The sequence below is a fragment of the Hyla sarda genome, chromosome 8, assembly GCF_029499605.1.
Source record: "Hyla sarda isolate aHylSar1 chromosome 8, aHylSar1.hap1, whole genome shotgun sequence".
NCBI lineage: Eukaryota > Metazoa > Chordata > Amphibia > Anura > Hylidae > Hyla > Hyla sarda.
Window position 1 is genome coordinate 117,645,852 of NC_079196.1, and position 11,583 is coordinate 117,657,434.

Consider the following 11,583-nt stretch of genomic DNA (forward strand, 5'->3'; position numbering starts at 1 on the left):
CGCCGTACAATTTCTGGTAAAAATGACATGTGTTCTTTATTCTGAGGGTCAATACGATTAAAATGATACCCATTATTATATACTTTTATATTATTGTTGCGCTTAAAAAAAATCACAAACTTTTTAACCAAATTAGTACGTTTATAATCCCTTTATTTTGATGACCTATAACTTTTTTATTTTTCAGTATAAGCGGCGGTATGGGGGCTCATTTTATGCGCCATGATATGTACTTTTTTTTGATACTACATTTGTATATAAAAAACTTTTAATACATTTTTTATAATTTTTTTTTTAATAAAATGTATTAAAAAAGTAGGAATTTTGGACTTTTTAAAATTTTTTTCGTTCACGCCGTTCACCGTACGGGATCATTAACATTTTATTTTAATAGTTCGGACATTTACGCACGCGGCGATACCAAATATGTCTATAAAAAATGTTTTTTACGCTTTTTGGGGGTAAAATAGGAAAAAACGGACGTTTTACTTTTTTATTGGGGGAGGGGATTTTTCACTTTTTTTTTACTTTTACTTTTACATTTTTTTACATTTTTTTTTACACTTGAATAGTCCCCATAGGGGACTATTCATAGCAATACCATGATTGCTAATACTGATCTGTTCTATGTATAGGACATAGAACAGATCAGTATTATCGGTCATCTCCTGCTCTGGTCTGCTCGATCACAGACCAGAGCAGGAGACGCCGGGAGCCGCACGGAGGAAGGTGAGGGGACCTCCGTCCGGCGTTATGAATGATCGGATCCCCGCAGCAGCGCTGCGGGCGATCCGATCGTTCATTTTAATCGCGAACTCCCGCAGATGCCGGGATCTGTATTGATCCCGGCACCTGAGGGGTTAATGGCGGACGCCCGCGAGATCGCGGGCGTCGGCCATTGCCGGCGGGTCCCTGGCTGCGATTAGCAGCCGGGATCAGCCGCGCATGACACGGGCATCGCTCCGATGCCCGCGGTTATGCTTAGGACGTAAATGTACGTCCTGGTGCGTTAAGTACCACCTCACCAGGACGTACATTTACGTCCTGCGTCCTTAAGGGGTTAAAAGTGCTAAGGGTCCTGGTGCAATAATCCTCCCATGAGGATCAGCCTCAACGGCTTTGTAGATTGCACTCATGTCAGCAACTCCATATACATTTTTTTTTCTTCATGCTTCTTTCTTCATCCTTATTTCTTTCTGTCATTCAGACTTTCATTCATTCGATCTCTCTCACTCACTTGCTTTAACTCATTTGTTCTCACTCACTCACTCACTCACTCACTCAATCACTCACTCACTCATTCACTCTCACTCACTCTCACTCTCTCACTCACTCGCTCACTAAGTCAGTCTCTCTCTCTCTCTCTCTTTTTCTTTTTATATATATTTTTTTCCGTCTTCTTCTTCTTCTTCTTCTTCTTCTTCTTCTTCTTCATCAGACCCTGTCATAGCACTAATGCCTTTCCAATACCACCAGCAGATGGAGACACTCCATTGCAACATTGGTTGTGAGCAGCAGTTTCTAAAAACAAATGCCTCATGGCGGATTTCCCATCCATCAATGGATGGTAAATTTTGTTTTTATCATTCACTGACCACAGAAACCAATGCATGGTCAAGCAACAGCAATGACACACCCTTGTGTATAGGCATGAGACCCTCATGTCATTTAACAGGATTCAGCACCACCCACAAGACAGCTACCTGTCATGTCATGTCAAACCTGCACAGGTGTGCTAGATTATTATTATTTAGTTTTATTTTATTTTTTTACACCAATCAGTGTGCAAACATGGTCATTAAAACGCTAAATGAATAGACGTTCATAAACCAGTCAGTGCAACTCATCATTTTGGTCTCCAATTCTCAAACTCAAATTCTCACCCACGGAGGATTAAATGAGAATCTTTCTTGTTTAACACTGGAATGGGGTGGTGCACTGTTCACTACCCGAAGATACTGCCACATCGGGTCAATGCATAGGGCGACAGAAGCAAGCTTCCAAATCAGCTCCCTTTCTCAAAAATCCATTTAATTTATGGTCCCCAGATAGGGAACGTATGTATCAGTATGTGCTCACAAGTCACCCAAGTGCAAGTATTCACACAAAAAAAAACGTGCCTCAGGATGCGATCTGTCGCAAGATCCTTTCTTTTTTTACACTTGATCTAAGCCAAAAGGCCTAGAGGGGATAACCGGGAAAGGGGTGGACCCAACCATGTCCCCTTCATGAGCACTCACATTACTCATAGGAATGGAAGGAAGGCTGGCAGCCAACCAGCCTCCCATACACTTTCTGGGTGGGTGGCAGTCAGCCACCCATACATACATACAGCACAGGCTAAACCCACATCATCACTTAAAAAAAGGACAGGCGACCATTGCACTCTGATGGAGCATTTAGCAATGCAATCCATAGCCTGGCTTTTGCCTGAACCCCCATCACTCCTCCTCTTGCATATAAGACAATATTTCAGATCTGCATATGAAAACAACACGCCTACCTTTGTTGCACATAGCTGCCTGCCTGCCTCTAGTTACCCCACTGGCTGTAGCTGCGTCCCTTCCGACATGGAATAACACCAACTGTAACGATAAACTGAAAATTAACAGTATAAACCTGCATCATTTTGGACTCTGGTATTTGCTGAATCCGGGTGACCTGACAATCGATGGTGGTGCCGCTGGTGATTCTGGCCTTCTTGGAATCTGTTGGGCCTATGTGTTAGCTCACACATCACTTGGGTATCCATGGTAACTACCACAACATGGTCATCTGCAGTTTACATCTAGCCCGTGGCATTGAATGGCATTTTAAAAGTGCTAAGGGTCCTGGTGCAATAATCCTCCCATGAGGATCAGCCTCAACGGCTTTGTAGATTGCACTCATGTCAGCAACTCCATATACATTTTTTTTTCTTCATGCTTCTTTCTTCATCCTTTTTTCTTTCTGTCATTCAGACTTTCATTCATTCGATCTCTCTCACTCACTTGCTTTAACTCATTTGTTCTCACTCACTCACTCACTCACTCAATCACTCACTCACTCATTCACTCTCACTCACTCTCACTCTCTCACTCACTCGCTCACTAAGTCAGTCTCTCTCTCTCTCTCTCTCTTTTTCTTTTTATATATATTTTTTTCCGTCTTCTTCTTCTTCTTCTTCTTCTTCTTCTTCTTCTTCAGACCCTGTCATAGCACTAATGCCTTTCCAATACCACCAGCAGATGGAGACACTCCATTGCAACATTGGTTGTGAGCAGCAGTTTCTAAAAACAAATGCCTCATGGCGGATTTCCCATCCATCAATGGATGGTAAATTTTGTTTTTATCATTCACTGACCACAGAAACCAATGCATGGTCAAGCAACAGCAATGACACACCCTTGTGTATAGGCATGAGACCCTCATGTCATTTAACAGGATTCAGCACCACCCACAAGACAGCTACCTGTCATGTCATGTCAAACCTGCACAGGTGTGCTAGATTATTATTATTTAGTTTTATTTTATTTTTTTACACCAATCAGTGTGCAAACATGGTCATTAAAACGCTAAATGAATAGACGTTCATAAACCAGTCAGTGCAACTCATCATTTTGGTCTCCAATTCTCAAACTCAAATTCTCACCCACGGAGGATTAAATGAGAATCTTTCTTGTTTAACACTGGAATGGGGTGGTGCACTGTTCACTACCCGAAGATACTGCCACATCGGGTCAATGCATAGGGCGACAGAAGCAAGCTTCCAAATCAGCTCCCTTTCTCAAAAATCCATTTAATTTATGGTCCCCAGATAGGGAACGTATGTATCAGTATGTGCTCACAAGTCACCCAAGTGCAAGTATTCACACAAAAAAAAACGTGCCTCAGGATGCGATCTGTCGCAAGATCCTTTCTTTTTTTACACTTGATCTAAGCCAAAAGGCCTAGAGGGGATAACCGGGAAAGGGGTGGACCCAACCATGTCCCCTTCATGAGCACTCACATTACTCATAGGAATGGAAGGAAGGCTGGCAGCCAACCAGCCTCCCATACACTTTCTGGGTGGGTGGCAGTCAGCCACCCATACATACATACAGCACAGGCTAAACCCACATCATCACTTAAAAAAAGGACAGGCGACCATTGCACTCTGATGGAGCATTTAGCAATGCAATCCATAGCCTGGCTTTTGCCTGAACCCCCATCACTCCTCCTCTTGCATATAAGACAATATTTCAGATCTGCATATGAAAACAACACGCCTACCTTTGTTGCACATAGCTGCCTGCCTGTCTCTAGTTACCCCACTGGCTGTAGCTGCGTCCCTTCCGACATGGAATAACACCAACTGTAACGATAAACTGAAAATTAACAGTATAAACCTGCATCATTTTGGACTCTGGTATTTGCTGAATCCGGGTGACCTGACAATCGATGGTGGTGCCGCTGGTGATTCTGGCCTTCTTGGAATCTGTTGGGCCTATGTGTTAGCTCACACATCACTTGGGTATCCATGGTAACTACCACAACATGGTCATCTGCAGTTTACATCTAGCCCGTGGCATTGAATGGCATTTTAAAAGTGCTAAGGGTCCTGGTGCAATAATCCTCCCATGAGGATCAGCCTCAACGGCTTTGTAGATTGCACTCATGTCAGCAACTCCATATACATTTTTTTTTCTTCATGCTTCTTTCTTCATCCTTTTTTCTTTCTGTCATTCAGACTTTCATTCATTCGATCTCTCTCACTCACTTGCTTTAACTCATTTGTTCTCACTCACTCACTCACTCAATCACTCACTCACTCATTCACTCTCACTCACTCTCACTCTCTCACTCACTCGCTCACTAAGTCAGTCTCTCTCTCTCTCTCTCTTTTTCTTTTTATATATATTTTTTTCCGTCTTCTTCTTCTTCTTCTTCTTCTTCAGACCCTGTCATAGCACTAATGCCTTTCCAATACCACCAGCAGATGGAGACACTCCATTGCAACATTGGTTGTGAGCAGCAGTTTCTAAAAACAAATGCCTCATGGCGGATTTCCCATCCATCAATGGATGGTAAATTTTGTTTTTATCATTCACTGACCACAGAAACCAATGCATGGTCAAGCAACAGCAATGACACACCCTTGTGTATAGGCATGAGACCCTCATGTCATTTAACAGGATTCAGCACCACCCACAAGACAGCTACCTGTCATGTCATGTCAAACCTGCACAGGTGTGCTAGATTATTATTATTTAGTTTTATTTTATTTTTTTACACCAATCAGTGTGCAAACATGGTCATTAAAACGCTAAATGAATAGACGTTCATAAACCAGTCAGTGCAACTCATCATTTTGGTCTCCAATTCTCAAACTCAAATTCTCACCCACGGAGGATTAAATGAGAATCTTTCTTGTTTAACACTGGAATGGGGTGGTGCACTGTTCACTACCCGAAGATACTGCCACATCGGGTCAATGCATAGGGCGACAGAAGCAAGCTTCCAAATCAGCTCCCTTTCTCAAAAATCCATTTAATTTATGGTCCCCAGATAGGGAACGTATGTATCAGTATGTGCTCACAAGTCACCCAAGTGCAAGTATTCACACAAAAAAAAACGTGCCTCAGGATGCGATCTGTCGCAAGATCCTTTCTTTTTTTACACTTGATCTAAGCCAAAAGGCCTAGAGGGGATAACCGGGAAAGGGGTGGACCCAACCATGTCCCCTTCATGAGCACTCACATTACTCATAGGAATGGAAGGAAGGCTGGCAGCCAACCAGCCTCCCATACACTTTCTGGGTGGGTGGCAGTCAGCCACCCATACATACATACAGCACAGGCTAAACCCACATCATCACTTAAAAAAAGGACAGGCGACCATTGCACTCTGATGGAGCATTTAGCAATGCAATCCATAGCCTGGCTTTTGCCTGAACCCCCATCACTCCTCCTCTTGCATATAAGACAATATTTCAGATCTGCATATGAAAACAACACGCCTACCTTTGTTGCACATAGCTGCCTGCCTGTCTCTAGTTACCCCACTGGCTGTAGCTGCGTCCCTTCCGACATGGAATAACACCAACTGTAACGATAAACTGAAAATTAACAGTATAAACCTGCATCATTTTGGACTCTGGTATTTGCTGAATCCGGGTGACCTGACAATCGATGGTGGTGCCGCTGGTGATTCTGGCCTTCTTGGAATCTGTTGGGCCTATGTGTTAGCTCACACATCACTTGGGTATCCATGGTAACTACCACAACATGGTCATCTGCAGTTTACATCTAGCCCGTGGCATTGAATGGCATTTTAAAAGTGCTAAGGGTCCTGGTGCAATAATCCTCCCATGAGGATCAGCCTCAACGGCTTTGTAGATTGCACTCATGTCAGCAACTCCATATACATTTTTTTTTCTTCATGCTTCTTTCTTCATCCTTTTTTCTTTCTGTCATTCAGACTTTCATTCATTCGATCTCTCTCACTCACTTGCTTTAACTCATTTGTTCTCACTCACTCACTCACTCAATCACTCACTCACTCATTCACTCTCACTCACTCTCACTCTCTCACTCACTCGCTCACTAAGTCAGTCTCTCTCTCTCTCTCTCTTTTTCTTTTTATATATATTTTTTTCCGTCTTCTTCTTCTTCTTCTTCTTCTTCAGACCCTGTCATAGCACTAATGCCTTTCCAATACCACCAGCAGATGGAGACACTCCATTGCAACATTGGTTGTGAGCAGCAGTTTCTAAAAACAAATGCCTCATGGCGGATTTCCCATCCATCAATGGATGGTAAATTTTGTTTTTATCATTCACTGACCACAGAAACCAATGCATGGTCAAGCAACAGCAATGACACACCCTTGTGTATAGGCATGAGACCCTCATGTCATTTAACAGGATTCAGCACCACCCACAAGACAGCTACCTGTCATGTCATGTCAAACCTGCACAGGTGTGCTAGATTATTATTATTTAGTTTTATTTTATTTTTTTACACCAATCAGTGTGCAAACATGGTCATTAAAACGCTAAATGAATAGACGTTCATAAACCAGTCAGTGCAACTCATCATTTTGGTCTCCAATTCTCAAACTCAAATTCTCACCCACGGAGGATTAAATGAGAATCTTTCTTGTTTAACACTGGAATGGGGTGGTGCACTGTTCACTACCCGAAGATACTGCCACATCGGGTCAATGCATAGGGCGACAGAAGCAAGCTTCCAAATCAGCTCCCTTTCTCAAAAATCCATTTAATTTATGGTCCCCAGATAGGGAACGTATGTATCAGTATGTGCTCACAAGTCACCCAAGTGCAAGTATTCACACAAAAAAAAACGTGCCTCAGGATGCGATCTGTCGCAAGATCCTTTCTTTTTTTACACTTGATCTAAGCCAAAAGGCCTAGAGGGGATAACCGGGAAAGGGGTGGACCCAACCATGTCCCCTTCATGAGCACTCACATTACTCATAGGAATGGAAGGAAGGCTGGCAGCCAACCAGCCTCCCATACACTTTCTGGGTGGGTGGCAGTCAGCCACCCATACATACATACAGCACAGGCTAAACCCACATCATCACTTAAAAAAAGGACAGGCGACCATTGCACTCTGATGGAGCATTTAGCAATGCAATCCATAGCCTGGCTTTTGCCTGAACCCCCATCACTCCTCCTCTTGCATATAAGACAATATTTCAGATCTGCATATGAAAACAACACGCCTACCTTTGTTGCACATAGCTGCCTGCCTGTCTCTAGTTACCCCACTGGCTGTAGCTGCGTCCCTTCCGACATGGAATAACACCAACTGTAACGATAAACTGAAAATTAACAGTATAAACCTGCATCATTTTGGACTCTGGTATTTGCTGAATCCGGGTGACCTGACAATCGATGGTGGTGCCGCTGGTGATTCTGGCCTTCTTGGAATCTGTTGGGCCTATGTGTTAGCTCACACATCACTTGGGTATCCATGGTAACTACCACAACATGGTCATCTGCAGTTTACATCTAGCCCGTGGCATTGAATGGCATTTTAAAAGTGCTAAGGGTCCTGGTGCAATAATCCTCCCATGAGGATCAGCCTCAACGGCTTTGTAGATTGCACTCATGTCAGCAACTCCATAGACATTTTTTTTTCTTCATGCTTCTTTCTTCATCCTTTTTTCTTTCTGTCATTCAGACTTTCATTCATTCGATCTCTCTCACTCACTTGCTTTAACTCATTTGTTCTCACTCACTCACTCACTCACTCAATCACTCACTCACTCATTCACTCTCACTCACTCTCACTCTCTCACTCACTCGCTCACTAAGTCAGTCTCTCTCTCTCTCTCTCTTTTTCTTTTTATATATATTTTTTTCCGTCTTCTTCTTCTTCTTCTTCAGACCCTGTCATAGCACTAATGCCTTTCCAATACCACCAGCAGATGGAGACACTCCATTGCAACATTGGTTGTGAGCAGCAGTTTCTAAAAACAAATGCCTCATGGCGGATTTCCCATCCATCAATGGATGGTAAATTTTGTTTTTATCATTCACTGACCACAGAAACCAATGCATGGTCAAGCAACAGCAATGACACACCCTTGTGTATAGGCATGAGACCCTCATGTCATTTAACAGGATTCAGCACCACCCACAAGACAGCTACCTGTCATGTCATGTCAAACCTGCACAGGTGTGCTAGATTATTATTATTTAGTTTTATTTTATTTTTTTACACCAATCAGTGTGCAAACATGGTCATTAAAACGCTAAATGAATAGACGTTCATAAACCAGTCAGTGCAACTCATCATTTTGGTCTCCAATTCTCAAACTCAAATTCTCACCCACGGAGGATTAAATGAGAATCTTTCTTGTTTAACACTGGAATGGGGTGGTGCACTGTTCACTACCCGAAGATACTGCCACATCGGGTCAATGCATAGGGCGACAGAAGCAAGCTTCCAAATCAGCTCCCTTTCTCAAAAATCCATTTAATTTATGGTCCCCAGATAGGGAACGTATGTATCAGTATGTGCTCACAAGTCACCCAAGTGCAAGTATTCACACAAAAAAAAACGTGCCTCAGGATGCGATCTGTCGCAAGATCCTTTCTTTTTTTACACTTGATCTAAGCCAAAAGGCCTAGAGGGGATAACCGGGAAAGGGGTGGACCCAACCATGTCCCCTTCATGAGCACTCACATTACTCATAGGAATGGAAGGAAGGCTGGCAGCCAACCAGCCTCCCATACACTTTCTGGGTGGGTGGCAGTCAGCCACCCATACATACATACAGCACAGGCTAAACCCACATCATCACTTAAAAAAAGGACAGGCGACCATTGCACTCTGATGGAGCATTTAGCAATGCAATCCATAGCCTGGCTTTTGCCTGAACCCCCATCACTCCTCCTCTTGCATATAAGACAATATTTCAGATCTGCATATGAAAACAACACGCCTACCTTTGTTGCACATAGCTGCCTGCCTGTCTCTAGTTACCCCACTGGCTGTAGCTGCGTCCCTTCCGACATGGAATAACACCAACTGTAACGATAAACTGAAAATTAACAGTATAAACCTGCATCATTTTGGACTCTGGTATTTGCTGAATCCGGGTGACCTGACAATCGATGGTGGTGCCGCTGGTGATTCTGGCCTTCTTGGAATCTGTTGGGCCTATGTGTTAGCTCACACATCACTTGGGTATCCATGGTAACTACCACAACATGGTCATCTGCAGTTTACATCTAGCCCGTGGCATTGAATGGCATTTTAAAAGTGCTAAGGGTCCTGGTGCAATAATCCTCCCATGAGGATCAGCCTCAACGGCTTTGTAGATTGCACTCATGTCAGCAACTCCATAGACATTTTTTTTTCTTCATGCTTCTTTCTTCATCCTTTTTTCTTTCTGTCATTCAGACTTTCATTCATTCGATCTCTCTCACTCACTTGCTTTAACTCATTTGTTCTCACTCACTCACTCACTCACTCAATCACTCACTCACTCATTCACTCTCACTCACTCTCACTCTCTCACTCACTCGCTCACTAAGTCAGTCTCTCTCTCTCTCTCTCTTTTTCTTTTTATATATATTTTTTTCCGTCTTCTTCTTCTTCTTCTTCTTCTTCTTCTTCAGACCCTGTCATAGCACTAATGCCTTTCCAATACCACCAGCAGATGGAGACACTCCATTGCAACATTGGTTGTGAGCAGCAGTTTCTAAAAACAAATGCCTCATGGCGGATTTCCCATCCATCAATGGATGGTAAATTTTGTTTTTATCATTCACTGACCACAGAAACCAATGCATGGTCAAGCAACAGCAATGACACACCCTTGTGTATAGGCATGAGACCCTCATGTCATTTAACAGGATTCAGCACCACCCACAAGACAGCTACCTGTCATGTCATGTCAAACCTGCACAGGTGTGCTAGATTATTATTATTTAGTTTTATTTTATTTTTTTACACCAATCAGTGTGCAAACATGGTCATTAAAACGCTAAATGAATAGACGTTCATAAACCAGTCAGTGCAACTCATCATTTTGGTCTCCAATTCTCAAACTCAAATTCTCACCCACGGAGGATTAAATGAGAATCTTTCTTGTTTAACACTGGAATGGGGTGGTGCACTGTTCACTACCCGAAGATACTGCCACATCGGGTCAATGCATAGGGCGACAGAAGCAAGCTTCCAAATCAGCTCCCTTTCTCAAAAATCCATTTAATTTATGGTCCCCAGATAGGGAACGTATGTATCAGTATGTGCTCACAAGTCACCCAAGTGCAAGTATTCACACAAAAAAAAACGTGCCTCAGGATGCGATCTGTCGCAAGATCCTTTCTTTTTTTACACTTGATCTAAGCCAAAAGGCCTAGAGGGGATAACCGGGAAAGGGGTGGACCCAACCATGTCCCCTTCATGAGCACTCACATTACTCATAGGAATGGAAGGAAGGCTGGCAGCCAACCAGCCTCCCATACACTTTCTGGGTGGGTGGCAGTCAGCCACCCATACATACATACAGCACAGGCTAAACCCACATCATCACTTAAAAAAAGGACAGGCGACCATTGCACTCTGATGGAGCATTTAGCAATGCAATCCATAGCCTGGCTTTTGCCTGAACCCCCATCACTCCTCCTCTTGCATATAAGACAATATTTCAGATCTGCATATGAAAACAACACGCCTACCTTTGTTGCACATAGCTGCCTGCCTGTCTCTAGTTACCCCACTGGCTGTAGCTGCGTCCCTTCCGACATGGAATAACACCAACTGTAACGATAAACTGAAAATTAACAGTATAAACCTGCATCATTTTGGACTCTGGTATTTGCTGAATCCGGGTGACCTGACAATCGATGGTGGTGCCGCTGGTGATTCTGGCCTTCTTGGAATCTGTTGGGCCTATGTGTTAGCTCACACATCACTTGGGTATCCATGGTAACTACCACAACATGGTCATCTGCAGTTTACATCTAGCCCGTGGCATTGAATGGCATTTTAAAAGTGCTAAGGGTCCTGGTGCAATAATCCTCCCATGAGGATCAGCCTCAACGGCTTTGTAGATTGCACTCATGTCAGCAACTCCATATAC

At 43.3% G+C, this 11,583-nt stretch overlaps 6 pseudogenes; all 6 read right to left on the minus strand.

The window, feature by feature from the left end:
- Positions 1 to 1,928: 1,928 nt before the first annotated feature.
- LOC130287336 (U2 spliceosomal RNA) lies at positions 1,929 to 2,192 on the minus strand (annotated as a pseudogene).
- A 1,484-nt stretch (positions 2,193 to 3,676) lies between these two features.
- On the minus strand, positions 3,677 to 3,940 carry LOC130287337 (U2 spliceosomal RNA; annotated as a pseudogene).
- A 1,466-nt stretch (positions 3,941 to 5,406) lies between these two features.
- LOC130287338 (U2 spliceosomal RNA) lies at positions 5,407 to 5,670 on the minus strand (annotated as a pseudogene).
- Positions 5,671 to 7,136: 1,466 nt separating this feature from the next.
- Positions 7,137 to 7,400, minus strand: LOC130287339 (U2 spliceosomal RNA; annotated as a pseudogene).
- A 1,464-nt stretch (positions 7,401 to 8,864) lies between these two features.
- Positions 8,865 to 9,128, minus strand: LOC130287340 (U2 spliceosomal RNA; annotated as a pseudogene).
- A 1,476-nt stretch (positions 9,129 to 10,604) lies between these two features.
- On the minus strand, positions 10,605 to 10,868 carry LOC130287341 (U2 spliceosomal RNA; annotated as a pseudogene).
- Between the last annotated feature and the right edge of the window lie 715 nt (positions 10,869 to 11,583).